This window comes from Natator depressus, chromosome 5 (assembly GCF_965152275.1).
Source record: "Natator depressus isolate rNatDep1 chromosome 5, rNatDep2.hap1, whole genome shotgun sequence".
In the NCBI taxonomy this organism is placed as follows: Eukaryota; Metazoa; Chordata; order Testudines; family Cheloniidae; genus Natator; species Natator depressus.
This window is the reverse complement of record NC_134238.1, coordinates 98,818,555-98,833,704: the sequence shown is the minus strand read 5'-3', so window position 1 is coordinate 98,833,704 and position 15,150 is coordinate 98,818,555. Positions and strand designations below refer to the sequence as shown.

The 15,150-nt window shown below is 42.1% G+C and overlaps 1 protein-coding gene across 2 annotated transcripts in view; it reads right to left on the bottom strand.

The window, feature by feature from the left end:
- Positions 1-15,150, bottom strand: part of KANK1 (KN motif and ankyrin repeat domains 1) — a 178,239-nt gene that overhangs the window by 102,267 nt on the left and 60,822 nt on the right. For both annotated transcript variants that reach the window (XM_074953289.1, XM_074953290.1), the window contains exon 3: positions 12,684-12,790. The gene's annotated coding sequence lies outside the window, so the exon portion shown is untranslated. The remainder of the gene's footprint in view (positions 1-12,683; positions 12,791-15,150) is intronic.

The following is a 15,150-nucleotide window of genomic DNA, read 5'->3' as shown; positions in this document are numbered from 1 at the left end:
CCTGGCACATTTTAAGACTTAAGTCTCCTGTTTTTCTAGAAGCATATAGATGTGCAGAATAGATTCTCTCTGCAGCTGCTTTAGGTTAAAGACACCTGAATTCTAAGAACTTCATTACAGTCTGAAATAGTTAACACAGCTTTCCATAATTTATCAGTTCTGCTCCGTATAACTAACCTGACCTCTGAGTGTGTCATGTCTAATAAAAAAATTGACTACTAATTAGAAAAGCTTATGGTATATGGCCCTAGTAAGTAACTACTACAAAATGTTTAGTGAAATTAAGCTTAAAGTATTTAAGGCACATTTTATTTTTCACTTAAGAGCTTGAGTGATTTTTTTTTTCCACTAAAACTACTATATGTTTGAGTAATTAGGCACAAATTTGTTACACCTGCCAGTAATTTGTTTTTTTAACTTGGAACAAAAATGCAAGTGGTTATATAGTTCGCTGCCCCGTGTTTTATGAAAAGGAACCTCTTGTCTCTCCCTCCTTGGGTGTACAAGCGCTGATAGGCAAGAAGTCCTTAGGCTGCACCCATAAAAACACTAAAAGATGTTCTGGCATTAACAGTGTCAGAGGGCACGGACATTTGTTATCTTACTGCTTATATACACATGCAGTAGATCCATCCAACTTGGAAAGGGACTTCTGACTCCCCTCTATCCCCACCCCCTGTTAAAATCCTTTCAACATAAAACACCACCACTAGTGAATTTAAACAGAAAGAATATTAGTGAGAAACTCTTAGGGTGAAATCCTGATCCCACGGAAATCCGTGACAAAACTATTAACGTCAACGGGACCAGGATTTCACCCTTAGTTTTCTGCATCCTAAAATCAACTAATTTAGGATTGGCGTGTTGTGATCCGATGTCCCTGAATGGCAGGTAGCAGCACCAATTACTAACCTAAGAATTGGTCTGTTTTCTATATATTGTCACTTTCTCTGTGTTTCAACTCCCAGGCACTTATCACAATGATAACAGAAAACCCAAAGCACTTCACACAGGAATAAACACACTGACCCGAAACAAGTTTACTATACTTCCCACCATCCATTAACAAAGGACCAGGGAACGGATTGTACAATGTGCTGCCGCTAGAAAGGGAAGCTGGATCCAACTCTCCTACTGGAAAACTACCTGAGAGTTTAAAGTTGAAGAAACTGTAGAGGTAGTGGGAAAAGTTGGTTGGAAAAGTTTTCACTGGAAATGTTGTTTCAGCGAAATCAAAACTTTTTGGGAAGTCACTGACAAAATTTCATTTTGAAAATAACTGGAAAGAAGTTTTGCAAGTGTTAAAATGTCCACGTTACATAAAACAAATTTAAAAAAAGTGTCAAAATTGTTTAGACTGACCTAAAATGCATTTTGTTCTGTGAATAGTTTTGATACTGTCTTTTCATCCCAATTCAGGATGAAAAAAATCTCGGTTTTTCACTGGACAGAAAATCCATTTTCTAACAAGCTCTAGTAGTGGATAGAACTGTGCAAAGGACAGAAGTTCTGTTTCATGAAGGACTGAGAGATTCAAATTTGGCTTTTTTTTTCACATCAGAAAAAAAACCTGACAATTCCAAAATGCTCCACAAAAGAAAATTGAAACATTTTCATTTTCACAAAATCAAAACATTCTATTTCAATTTCCACTGTTTTATAATTAACCCAAAATTAAGATAAAATAAAATAAAAAGAAATTTAAAAAAAAGTAATTTCAACAAAAAATTGAAACATTTAGTTCAGAAAAATGTTGAAACAGGACACGTCAAATGTGTTGGAACTTTTTGCCAGTTTTCTTCAGATACAAAATTCCAGCAAAACTGACCAAATTTTGCTAAGTATTGTGATTTTAACAGAACTGCATATACAGATGGGATATGGTTCCATCGAAAAGTTTCTTCAACCAGCTCTAGTCATGGACTTTATCCCGCCACCATTCCTTATAACTTTCTTGAGGTTATTTCCATCTCTGTTCCTTATATGACCAAAATACAGAAGTTTGGGCCTGTTCATTTCTGACAACAGAGTCCATGTCTCTCCAAGACTATTTCTAACATAGGCATTCATCTGGTTTCCCACCCAGGAGATACACAAAAGTCTTCACCAACACCATTTCTCAAAGGCTTTAATTTTCCTCTTGTCAGAAGCATCACAGTTTCCCAGGATTCACATCCATAAGTTCCTATTAAAAAAGTCATAACACTTTTCATCAGCCAAACCTTTGTACATTTCAAGATGCCACGGTTTTTCCCTCACTTTCATAAGGGAGGCCACAGCTAAGCAAGCCAGCCCCAGTGTTCTTCCAATTTTTTTTGGAGCGGCCTTCTCAGTTGGCTCTGTATGGATCCCAGGTAACTAAATTCAGGTATTGTCTCCACAGCTTGACTGTCAATCAGGGTGTGCACTTGCTTCCTGTTATTAATGATCATGTCAGCGTATGTACATTTTGGTTGAGCCACATTCAGGGATAGACTATATTCCTCAGTAACTGTTTTTACAGATGCCAACATTGGTTGCATTGCCTCGATATTGCAGCGAAGAGTATCAGCATATCCAAGGTCATTTAAAAGGTCTCTACCAATGGACATCCCAGCTCCTTCCACAGCTTGCCTAATAATACATTTGCACACATGTTGGAAAAACTTGGGAACAGAATGCACCCTTGTTTCACACCCTGCCCAGTGGGAAACCACTCGCCGCCTTTTGTGGTTTCCACCGTGGTCTGTTGTTGTCAGTAGAGACTTGCAATGAGCTCACTGAGGTGCTTTGGAAACCCCATGGCACCAGTATTCTCCAAAGATGGTTATGTTGGATGGGATGAAATGATTTGGAGTAGGCAGTGAAACACAATCAAGGAGGGGTTATGCTCCCAGCTCTTTTCAATGTAACGGATATTCACAATTTGATCACGTGTCTCGTCCCCCTCTGAAACCACCTTCTTCTGGGGGTAACTCTGCTTCTATCTTGCGCTTCATAGAAATTCAATTGTTATTTGAAGGGATTTTTTGTAATAGGAAGGTTAAAAAATGAATCAGTAAAAATCTGAAAATGATTAAGACCTTGATCCAGCAGATTACTTTAAACACACAGTTAACTTTAAACATCTGAGCAGTCCAATTGACTTCCAAATTATGCACATGCTTGAATTCCTTTCTAGATCGAGGACTGGAACTCCGTGGGTATAATGCTAAATGTATGAGAAACCTCTAGCTATTTGGTGAAATTTTGTTTTTTTTCCTGTAATAGGATGCTGGCATATTTTTGTGGAAGAGAGATTCAATTTACTGGACTAGTTTCTCCAAAATTTTTGAAGATTGGCAGTATCTATTTTAAGTAGAAATCCATTAGTAATTTTTTTCACCATAGTGATTTATGCACAGGGTTTTCTGAGCCCTTGACGTTTGCCAATATTCTCTCAGTAGAAGCCACAAGAACAGTACAGTGTGTTAGGGGCAGTTCTGATAACAATAGATCTGCAAAGAGTGAGTATGTGCTATGTATTCCAGCACTTCGGTATCTAAAAGGCATAAGAGGGCCACACTTCAAACCCACTATTAGAGAATTTTAAAAAAAAGACACTTTAACCATTTGCAATTTTGAGGCAAGGCACCCAGGCCCAATGCTTTTCAGTCTGAAGAATGTCCTTTTCTCAGACTGCCACTCAGAAAAGAGGCTGTGAAAAACTGAAAATGAAGGTGGTGTAAAACGAAAGCTCTCTCCTGATATGCAGTGTTCAGCAATCACACCCTATAATCACTGCTGAAATAACTGTATGATGAAAGCTACATTGTTTTGATTTTTAGAATTAAAGTAGCTTTTCATATAACTTGTCCATACTGCCATCTAGTGAACAAAGTTGCTCTTAAGAATGGAGAAGGAACTGTAGGCCTGTTTCTCTTCTTCATACCAGATAAGGAAAATAGGAAACTTGGACATTTCCCAACTGCTCTATTGATCATCCTGCATTAGCAACCCCTTCTATTGTACTCTGCAGACACAACAATGTCCTGAAATACAGCATGGATCAAAGCTAGGGATAGAAAAAGGATTAAAAGAAAAATGCTTCCCCCCTCGCCTAAATTAAGACATTGGAAACTTAAATATCTTTTTCTTTTAATAAGCACCAATTAATTATACAGAAACCAAGGTGTGTCTGGGAACAGAATGAAACTCATCCAGCAAGTGTCAGCCCACAGGGAAAATATGCAACCTCGCCCCAACAAGGCAGCAAACATTAAGACCAAACTATCATTTGTATCTCACACCAATAATTATGCTCAGTCTGAAGCCAGAGCACCTCTGGCTGTGATTGTTGTCCGAGATGAACTGGATAGGAATCAGACCTAGACAGTTATTGGATGGGAGATTTCCAAGGAGATGCCAGTGCAGAAAGTGGTACTGGTAATTCAGCACTGCACCAATACTCCAGCATAGCATGGTGTTAAGGGGCACTGAGCTACAGAAGATATTAAAGCAGACGTTTGGACCAGTTTTGGTCAATAGAGGTTAATAAGAGATCTTTGTCCTGATCACATTGCAACAAAGCCCCCTACAGTTTCAACTGGATAAGATGACCACTATCCACCCTAAAAAACTTGTGTACTCTTGCTATGTGCTACAGTCTGCACTTCACTCAGCATGCAACTATGCTTCTGCTATACTGAAGCTATACTGTATAGTTTGTAATAGGTTTTTAAGAGTTAAATTTGGGGTCCTTCTGGATAAAAGGCACATGCATATATGCCCACCTATCTCGTGTAAAAGCTTCACATGGTTTTAGAATTCTGTGCCTGTACATGTTGAGACATCTGCATGTGTATTAAAAAATTTAAGATGGTGATCATTTACTAACTTTTTGTTCTGCTTTTCAAATGGGTCATAAAAATTGTGTAAAAGGAAATCTTGTGCCCACGGACTTTTTGTTATAAGGGAAGCACCTCAAGTTTTGTGCTCACATGGCTCGTTTTTGTTTTGTTTAAGATCAACAGACTGATAATAGTCTCTTAATAGTGCCTGCTATTAAGAGACAATGCTCCCGAGAACCACATTAAGCTTTTGCCGGAGTTTACTAGATATGCAGGTCTGGAGATGGAGAGAGCAGGAAGCCAGCAATATTCTCTGCTAACTTACGTAACAGGATGGGATGGAGGGGTTTTGTTATTTAACTAGAAAAAGGCAATTTTCATCTATTAAAAAAAAAAAAGTTTTCCACTTCCATTCAAATGACCAGAATGGTCTGGTCAGGGACCTGCAAATTGGCAAAAAAAAGGCCCTGAAGTTCTTTAAACTCCAAAATCTTTGGCACAATCTGAAAGAAATTCATGCTTCAAGGAGATTTGTGAGGTTTGGAGTTTCATGTATTGCAAAGCTTTCGAAAGTCACCAAAGCCTGAACACATTCTCTTTACACTGTCTCAATGTGTGATTTGCCGTACATCTGTTTTCTGTGTCACCTAACTTTGGCTGTACTTTTAAACAGAGATAAGAGGTACATCCCAGTTTGATCCCTGGGCAAATCCCTGTCTAGCGCTTGCTTTCAAGTGGAAGTAAAAAATACCTCTCTCACTTGATAAAAGCAGAGCGTTCACTTTGAAGATGGATGGCATTATAAAAAGAAAGTTGAAAAGTAGCCCAGACTGTTGACACCTGCCTTGTGACAAAGAGAGCATGCTTGTAATCATTTGAACTTACTACTGCTTTTTCTTCAGCAACAGAATTGCTCTGGACTGTAGAATCATAGAATCATAGAATATCAGGGTTGGAAGGGACCCCAGAAGGTCATCTAGTCCAACCCCCTGCTCGAAGCAGGACCAATTCCCAGTTAAATCATCCCAGCCAGGGCTTTGTCAAGCCTGACCTTAAAAACCTCTAAGGAAGGAGATTCTACCACCTCCCTAGGTAACGCATTCCAGTGTTTCACCATCACCACCCTCTTAGTGAAAAAGTTTTTCCTAATATCCAACCTAAACCTCCCCCATTGCAACTAGAGACCATTACTCCTCGTTCTGTCATCTGCTACCATTGAGAACAGTCTAGAGCCATCCTCTTTGGAACCCCCTTTCAGGTAGTTGAAAGCAGCTATCAAATCCCTCCTCATTCTTCTCTTCTGCAGACTAAACAATCCCAGCTCCCTCAGCCTCTCCTCATAAGTCATGTGCTCTAGACCCCTAATCATTTTTGTTGCCCTTCGCTGGACTCTCTCCAATTTATCCACATCCTTCTTGTAGTGTGGGGCCCAAAACTGGACACAGTACTCCAGATGAGGCCTCACCAGTGTCGAATAGAGGGGAACGAACACGTCCCTTGATCTGCTCGCTATGCCCCTACTTATACATCCCAAAATGCCATTGGCCTTCTTGGCAACAAGGGCACACTGTTGACTCATATCCAGCTTCTCATCCACTGTCACCCCTAGGTCCTTTTCCGCAGAACTGCTGCCTAGCCATTCGGTCCCTAGTCTGTAGCGGTGCATTGGATTCTTCCATCCTAAGTGTAGGACCCTGCACTTATCCTTATTGAACCTCATCAGATTTCTTTTGGCCCAATCCTCCAATTTGTCTAGGTCCTTCTGTATCCTATCCCTCCCCTCCAGCGTATCTACCACTCCTCCCAGTTTAGTATCATCAGCAAATTTGCTGAGAGTGCAATCCACACCATCCTCCAGATCATTTATGAAGATATTGAACAAAACCGGCCCCAGGACTGACCCCTGGGGCACTCCACTTGACACTGGCTGCCAACTAGACATGGAGCCATTGATCACTACCCGTTGAGCCCGACAATCTAGCCAGCTTTCTACCCACCTTATAGTGCATTCATCCAGCCCATACTTCCTTAACTTGCTGACAAGAATACTGTGGGAGACCGTGTCAAAAGCTTTGCTAAAGTCAAGAAACAATACATCCACTGCTTTCCCTTCATCCACAGAACCAGTAATCTCATCATAAAAGGCGATTAGATTAGTCAGGCATGACCTTCCCTTGGTGAATCCATGCTGACTGTTCCTGATCACTTTCCTCTCATGTAAGTGCTTCAGGATTGATTCTTTGAGGACCTGCTCCATGATTTTTCCAGGGACTGAGGTGAGGCTGACTGACCTGTAGTTCCCAGGATTCTCCTTCTTCCCTTTTTTAAAGATTGGCACTACATTAGCCTTTTTCCAGTCATCCGGGACTTCCCCCGTTCGCCACGAGTTTTCAAAGATAATGGCCAAGGGCTCTGCAATCACAGCCGCCAATTCCTTCAGCACTCTCGGATGCAACTCGTCCGGCCCCATGGACTTGTGCACGTCCAGCTTTTCTAAATAGTCCCTAACCACCTCTATCTCCACAGAGGGCTGGCCATCTCTTCCCCATTTTGTGATGCCCAGCGCAGCAGTCTGGGAGCTGACCTTGTTAGTGAAAACAGAGGCAAAAAAAGCATTGAGTACATTAGCTTTTTCCACATCCTCTGTCACTAGGTTGTCTCCCTCATTCAGTAAGGGGCCCACACTTTCCTTGGCTTTCTTCTTGTTGCCAACATACCTGAAGAAACCCTTCTTGTTACTCTTGACATCTCTTGCTAGCTGCAGCTCCAGGTGCGATTTGGCCCTCCTGATATCTTTCCTACATGCCCGAGCAATATTTTTATACTCTTCCCTGGTCATATGTCCAACCTTCCACTTCTTGTAAGCTTCTTTTTTATGTTTAAGATCCGCTAGGATTTCACCATTAAGCCAAGCTGGTCGCCTGCCATGTTTACTATTCTTTCGACTCATCGGGATGGTTTGTCCCTGTAACCTCAACAGGGATTCCTTGAAATACAGCCAGCTCTCCTGGACTCCCTTCCCCTTCATGTTAGTCCCCCAGGGGATCCTGGCCATCTGTTCCCTGAGGGAGTCGAAGTCTGCTTTCCTGAAGTCCAGGGTCCGTATCCTGCTGCTTACCTTTCTTCCCTGCGTCAGGATCCTGAACTCAACCAACTCATGGTCACTGCCTCCCAGATTCCCATCCACTTTTGCTTCCCCCACTAATTCTACCCGGTTTGTGAGCAGCAGGTCAAGAAAAGCGCCCCCCCTAGTTGGCTCCCCTAGCACTTGCGCCAGGAAATTGTCCCCTACGCTTTCCAAAAACTTCCTGGATTGTCTATGCACCGCTGTATTGCTCTCCCAGCAGATATCAGGAAAATTAAAGTCACCCATGAGAATCAGGGCATGCGATCTAGTAGCTTCCGTGAGTTGCCGGAAGAAAGCCTCATCCACCTCATCCCCCTGGTCCGGTGGTCTACAGCAGACTCCCACCACTACATCACTCTTGTTGCACACACTTCTAAACTTAATCCAGAGACACTCAGGTTTTTCCACAGTTTCGTACCGGAGCTCTGAGCAGTCATACTGCTCCCTTACATACAGTGCTACTCCCTCACCTTTTCTGCCCTGTATAGTTGAAGGGACCCATTACTGACAATCCGACTTCTCTCTGCCCAGCACACAGTGTTGAAAAGTGGGGTGGAGGGTACAATCCCACTGACAACAAGGTTATTGAGTGTACAGTACTAGCCTCCTAATCACTACGCTTTGGGAGCTCAGATGATAATCTCTACAGTCTCTCTTGCACAGTCACAAGTACTTTACTTTTATCTCCCAACCCCCATTCTCTTGTACTTGAGCTCAGGCTAACTGGAGCCAGCCTACGCTGGTAACCACTTGATCAGAACTCATGGAAACAGACAGGCAGTACTTACTGTTGTTCGATACAAAGGGGAGCTTTATCTGAAATTTTGTCCTGCCAAAGTTATAGTTGAAAGGTGACCTGTAAAGGAAGAGAGACATATTGGGCCTGTGCCCTTTTATGTCTCTTACAGCTGTATAAAAAAAATGACTAGACTTTTTCCTCTCCTCCATCCCTCCCCCAGATTAGAAAGGCAGGTCTCTTCTTCTCTGAAAGCCACTGTGGTCATGGGAGAATTGGTGTCATGATATCACAAGAGTTAGAAGACTGAGAGCTGAATAACACAAGGAAGGGAATTTTAATCAGGCTGTTTAAAACTCTAGAATGTCTCCCTCCTTATCTCCCTCCACCCCCATGCACACAAATTTACCCCAATGGCTACTGAACATTTGGAAAAAGAGAAGCCTTTGTTAAGGATTAATTGAAAAGCTAGGGATATTTAAAGTGTATGAGCTCACATTCACCATTGGACAAAAAAAATTTCAAAATTGACAAAACTTCAACAAAAACTTCCATAACTTCCAAAACTACTTTGACTAGCTCCACAAAGAGGCCCTGTAGCAAACCCAGGGAAGACAGACATTATTCCTGGTGTTTAAATTTTAAAACACACACAAACTTCAATACAAACTTTAAAAAGAAATTTCTGATTGTAAAAGGCAACACATTTCAGACTTTCTTTCTACATAAAGCTGTTAAAAATGGCACAAGCCCAAATTTTTTTAAATAATCTTCATAGGTCACCTTAAAAAAACCCCATAAATGAAAGGTTACATTGTTTGTGCACCACATTATTAGTGAAAAGTGTTTTTAAGCTGCCTGTGTTCCCTTAAGTGTGTTACTTAATCTGTATATGTTCAAATATGTGGTAAATACCTCAAACCAAAGAGAGAGAAATGCCAGACCATTAGTCTAAAGGCCAGTCAGCTTGGGAACCTCATCAGAATTAATCCTCATTTAGTGTTGGCTAATTATTTGGCACTATATCTCAAATGATGGCAGATTCCACCTCCCTATACGCATGTGCCAAAACATATCCACAGCTGCCAACTAAATATCAAAGCGTGGGAGTATTCGATCAGCTTCCCTTCACGTTATGTGGGAGTGCCCCAGGACAGAACTTGTTTGGGGATAATGTGCTTATATACCTGAGTAAGGAATTCCTTGGCAAAGTGCCCAAATCAAACCACACATCTGCGAGAACCCGAACAAATCCAGGGAAAACAAAACTCTGAAGTAAACGTCCTTTCTGCACTCCAACAATTGGCCAGAAAATGCATCCTTTTCAAATTGGTGGAAGCAAGTCTGCTCACCTTAATTAACATTTATATATGTGCATGGCATGTAACAGAAACATTGTGTTCAGCAGGAAGGTCTCCTTTGCAACAAGAGAACATCTCTCAGGACACTCTCATGCAGATACAGAGAGATCTAGTAGACAGTTTAGTCCTAAACTAGGCTGTTTTTTGAGGGTCATGAGTTCAAGGCATGATTCCCATTTCTAATTTAGACTCGGTCACATCCTTGCTATCAACACAAAACAAAGAATATAAGGAAGCCGCAGGGACAGCTGGGTTTCAGACAACAGAAGTTACTAGCTATATGCAAACATACAAGGCCTAGCTGCAGATGTACACTTCCACTCTGCTATGTTCTGGCAGCTTCTGCTATAGAATATAGACAAGCCCACTAGAGGGCTCCCAAACTATTTAAAAGGATACTACCCAATTCCTATATACTATAGATTAAAACTATTACAATAATTTAAACAAGTAAATTCATTCATCTGCATGTAATACAGTGTTATTGTCACAACAGAATGACTTCTGTCCAATGATACTACTGTATGTTTTTTGCTATCCAGAACAGGAGTGTTACAGCCTTGAACTAAGAGTAGTCTCTTCCATGGAGGTCAAAACTCTGCTAGTCCTGTTTTGGTTGACTCAAACTCCAGAGGGATGCCACAGAAGAAAAAAAACCAATAACTTGATTCACACAGGCAACAAAAATTGTTCAGAACAGTTTGAGACTACTCAGGCTTTATGACCAGGTGACGTACCACCCAATTCAGCGGATGTCACTGGGAGGCTGTTGGATTCAGTAGGACAAGAAAATTAAGGTGTGAGGGGAAAATCTATTAATGAATCTTGGGGGGTGGACCATTACACGTAATGACCCAATTATATGCGCAAGTGAGACAACAGAAGACATGGTTGTGTACTTGACTGTCAACAAAGGATAGGGCCATAATAACCAAAACTTTACAGAAAGAAAAAAGCACACATGGACACCAATTGTGAAAAAAAAAAAATAAGCTTGTCGCATGCACAGACAATTCTGCAGGTGGGGCAAGGAAGTGGAAGAATCCAGATGACATTACAATAAGGGAATATTGAAAATTACTATCGGTAGCTACTTTGGATATTTGAGACAAATCTTTAGACAAAATTCTGGATGCTTCAGAAAAAGAAAAAGCTAGTGAAACTGAAACTGCTTTTCTAGTAGCTGTTTTGCACCAATTTAATTTCAGAGGAGAGGTGCTAAAACTTATTCCACCAAAGAATGCTCAAAGGAATTTGGGGATGATTGTTGGAAAGAGTTAAGAACTGGCCCACAGCGATGTGAAAGCCAGTACAGGTTAAGTAAGAATTTACCCTAACTTCCCCGTACTGAAATCAAGTGTAATAAAATGTCCTTCCATTACACTTCTCATAATGAAGAGTCTTAGAGCCTGTTTCTACTAGAGCTTTTTACCTTGAGCTAAAGGGATTGCCAATTAACTCAAGATAGTCAACAGCTTGGAAAAGGCTAGCCTGCACACTCCCCAAATGTTTGTTTCAGGCTATAGTGAGTTTACCTGAGTCTGATCCCTAGGGAAATCCTAGGGGCTGTCCACTCCTTCTTCTCCCAACAAAATCTTCCTGTGATGTGGTCAACCCAAGAACCTTCCCAGTAGGGGCTTCCCTCCTGCTTCTGAACTACAATCTAGAGTGAATCACACATCTAAAATCCTGCAGTCAAGTCTCATGAGCTTTGGTATTTTTGGAAGCAAGATGTGCTTTTGGGCATAAATACCACTGGAGTGCCAAAAGAGTGTAACTGAACTGATGGGACCTAGCAGGTAAATTAAATGGAGATATGGTAGCTGGACTTGCTAAAGTGCAAAGCACCACTTATGCACACTCTGCATGACTTAACTTGAAGAAGTGTACTTTGATCTATAAAAATGATACCAAAACACGACATATGTATACAGTATGAGATTTAATAAGATGCATCCCTTTACTCTGACAAAGTAACATGTCAGAGGCACCTGCCTTCCTTAAGAACTGAGTGTGTATCAAGTATGAAGTTTCAAAAAGAAGCCATGAGTTTCATCCCATCCCAAGCACGATAAAAACAGCTGAAATATCTTTCATGTGTAGGTAAGAGGCAGTTACTTACCTTAGTCACTGAATGTTCTTAAAGATGTGTGGTCCCTACATGTATCCCATTATGGGGAGGCATGGAGTGCATGCATACCCACAGCAGAATAAATGTAGGGACCAGCACTCAAAGAATTACCCTTTGGGCTAATCTGCCCATGATTATAGTCAGTCAAAAGGGTTTTCATTTCTATTTTGTAATTTATATGTACTTGATAGGTGCTTATATGCATTAGAATGCATTCAAGCATAAACTAGACCATCACTAGGAAAACACTATTCAGCGTGATTAAATTGTAAAATAGTTGCCAATTCCTAATTTGTGATGACTGAAGTTTGGTAGCTAAGATACTCATTTTATTCCTAGCCAAACCCACCTCTCAGGTAAAGTGGAAAATAAACGTACACTGCACAAGCTACGTTTTAGAGTCCAAACTAGTTCAGGTAAGTAAACAGCATCTTACAATACTGCAAAACAATATATATTTATGGCTAATGCCATGGAAATTATGTGGAGAATTTCGCACACCAGATTCTGAAGAAATCACCTGGATCAATTGGTCTTCAGCTGTCATTAAGACTGCGCCGATCACAACACATCCACCATTCTTCTCGCACTCTCGCCTTTCTTCTCCACGTTCGTCCGAAACGTTTTCTGCAGAAATATTTTAGAATATTTGCTTTGTTAAGCAAATTTACTTAAATAACCCACCAATAAGTTGTTCAGCAAGTGCTTTCTTGATTTAAAAAAAAAAAAAAAAGACAGACTCATTCTATTTAAGCTTTTTCATCTTCACATTGTTTAGTCACCCTTCTATTTACCCATTCTCTTCCCTGACCCTAGAGATCTTTCAATCCCTCGTAAGCATCTCCTCTCCTTTTCAGAGACCTATGTTGGGACCCCTGCTCTCCCCGAAAAGACTTTTGATAAAATGGGCCCAGAGGAAGAAGTGGCAATAAGGGTTTCCTAACTGAGACTTCTTCCTGACTGTGTTATTGGAAAGGAGGGGTGGGGTTGCCTACACACAGAACAACTCCTAAGCTTCACAGCATTTGCAGGACCAGCAGGAGGGCTGAGTTCAGAGGCACAGGAATTCCATGCCAATGAGCAGCTCTATATCCACAGAAAGCCCCACCCTGGTCCTTTGTAGCCTTCCACTAAAGCTACGCTTTCAAGACTTCCTCAGCAGTGGGTCCTACAGGGAACAACTTTGAAAGGAGATCTCCATCATGGAAAGTTAAAATCTAAAGGCTGTGCCATATCTCCACAGTGCCAATGAGAAGACAATGTCTGTCCCTGGCCTGCTTCCTCCCAACTTGGTGGGATAACTCACATGACTGGAGTACAGTCATGGATGGTTATAAACTGTTCAGGAAGGACAGGCAGGGCAGAAAAGGTGGGGGAGTAGCACTGTATGTAAGGGAGCAGTATGACTGCTCAGAGCTCCGGTGCGAAACTGTGGAAAAACCTGAGTGTCTCTGGATTAAGTTTAGAAGTGTGTGCAACAAGAGTGATGTAGTGGTGGGAGTCTGCTATAGACCACCGGACCAGGGGGATGAGGTGGACGAGGCTTTCTTCCGGCAACTCACGGAAGCTACTAGATCGCATGCCCTGATTCTCATGGGTGACTTTAATTTTCCTGATATCTGCTGGGAGAGCAATACAGCGGTGCATAGACAATCCAGGAAGTTTTTGGAAAGCGTAGGGGACAATTTCCTGGCGCAAGTGCTAGGGGAGCCAACTAGGGGGGGCGCTTTTCTTGACCTGCTGCTCACAAACCGGGTAGAATTAGTGGGGGAAGCAAAAGTGGATGGGAATCTGGGAGGCAGTGACCATGAGTTGGTTGAGTTCAGGATCCTGACGCAGGGAAGAAAGGTAAGCAGCAGGATACGGACCCTGGACTTCAGGAAAGCAGACTTCGACTCCCTCAGGGAACAGATGGCCAGGATCCCCTGGGGGACTAACATGAAGGGGAAGGGAGTCCAGGAGAGCTGGCTGTATTTCAAGGAATCCCTGTTGAGGTTACAGGGACAAACCATCCCGATGAGTCGAAAGAATAGTAAACATGGCAGGCGACCAGCTTGGCTTAATGGTGAAATCCTAGCGGATCTTAAACATAAAAAAGAAGCTTACAAGAAGTGGAAGGTTGGACATATGACCAGGGAAGAGTATAAAAATATTGCTCGGGCATGTAGGAAAGATATCAGGAGGGCCAAATCGCACCTGGAGCTGCAGCTAGCAAGAGATGTCAAGAGTAACAAGAAGGGTTTCTTCAGGTATGTTGGCAACAAGAAGAAAGCCAAGGAAAGTGTGGGCCCCTTACTGAATGAGGGAGGCAACCTAGTGACAGAGGATGTGGAAAAAGCTAATGTACTCAATGCTTTTTTTTGCCTCTGTTTTCACTAACAAGGTCAGCTCCCAGACTGCTGCGCTGGGCATCACAAAATGGGGAAGAGATGGCCAGCCCTCTGTGGAGATAGAGGTGGTTAGGGACTATTTAGAAAAGCTGGACGTGCACAAGTCCATGGGGCCGGACGAGTTGCATCCGAGAGTGCTGAAGGAATTGGCGGCTGTGATTGCAGAGCCCTTGGCCATTATCTTTGAAAACTCGTGGCGAACGGGGGAAGTCCCGGATGACTGGAAAAAGGCTAATGTAGTGCCAATCTTTAAAAAAGGGAAGAAGGAGGATCCTGGGAACTACAGGCCAGTCAGCCTCACCTCAGTCCCTGGAAAAATCATGGAGCAGGTCCTCAAAGAATCAATCCTGAAGCACTTACATGAGAGGAAAGTGATCAGGAACAGTCAGCATGGATTCACCAAGGGAAGGTCATGCCTGACTAATCTAATCGCCTTTTATGATGAGATTACTGGTTCTGTGGATGAAGGGAAAGCAGTGGATGTATTGTTTCTTGACTTTAGCAAAGCTTTTGACACGGTCTCCCACAGTATTCTTGTCAGCAAGTTAAGGAAGTATGGGCTGGATGAATGCACTATAAGGTGGGTAGAAAGCTGGC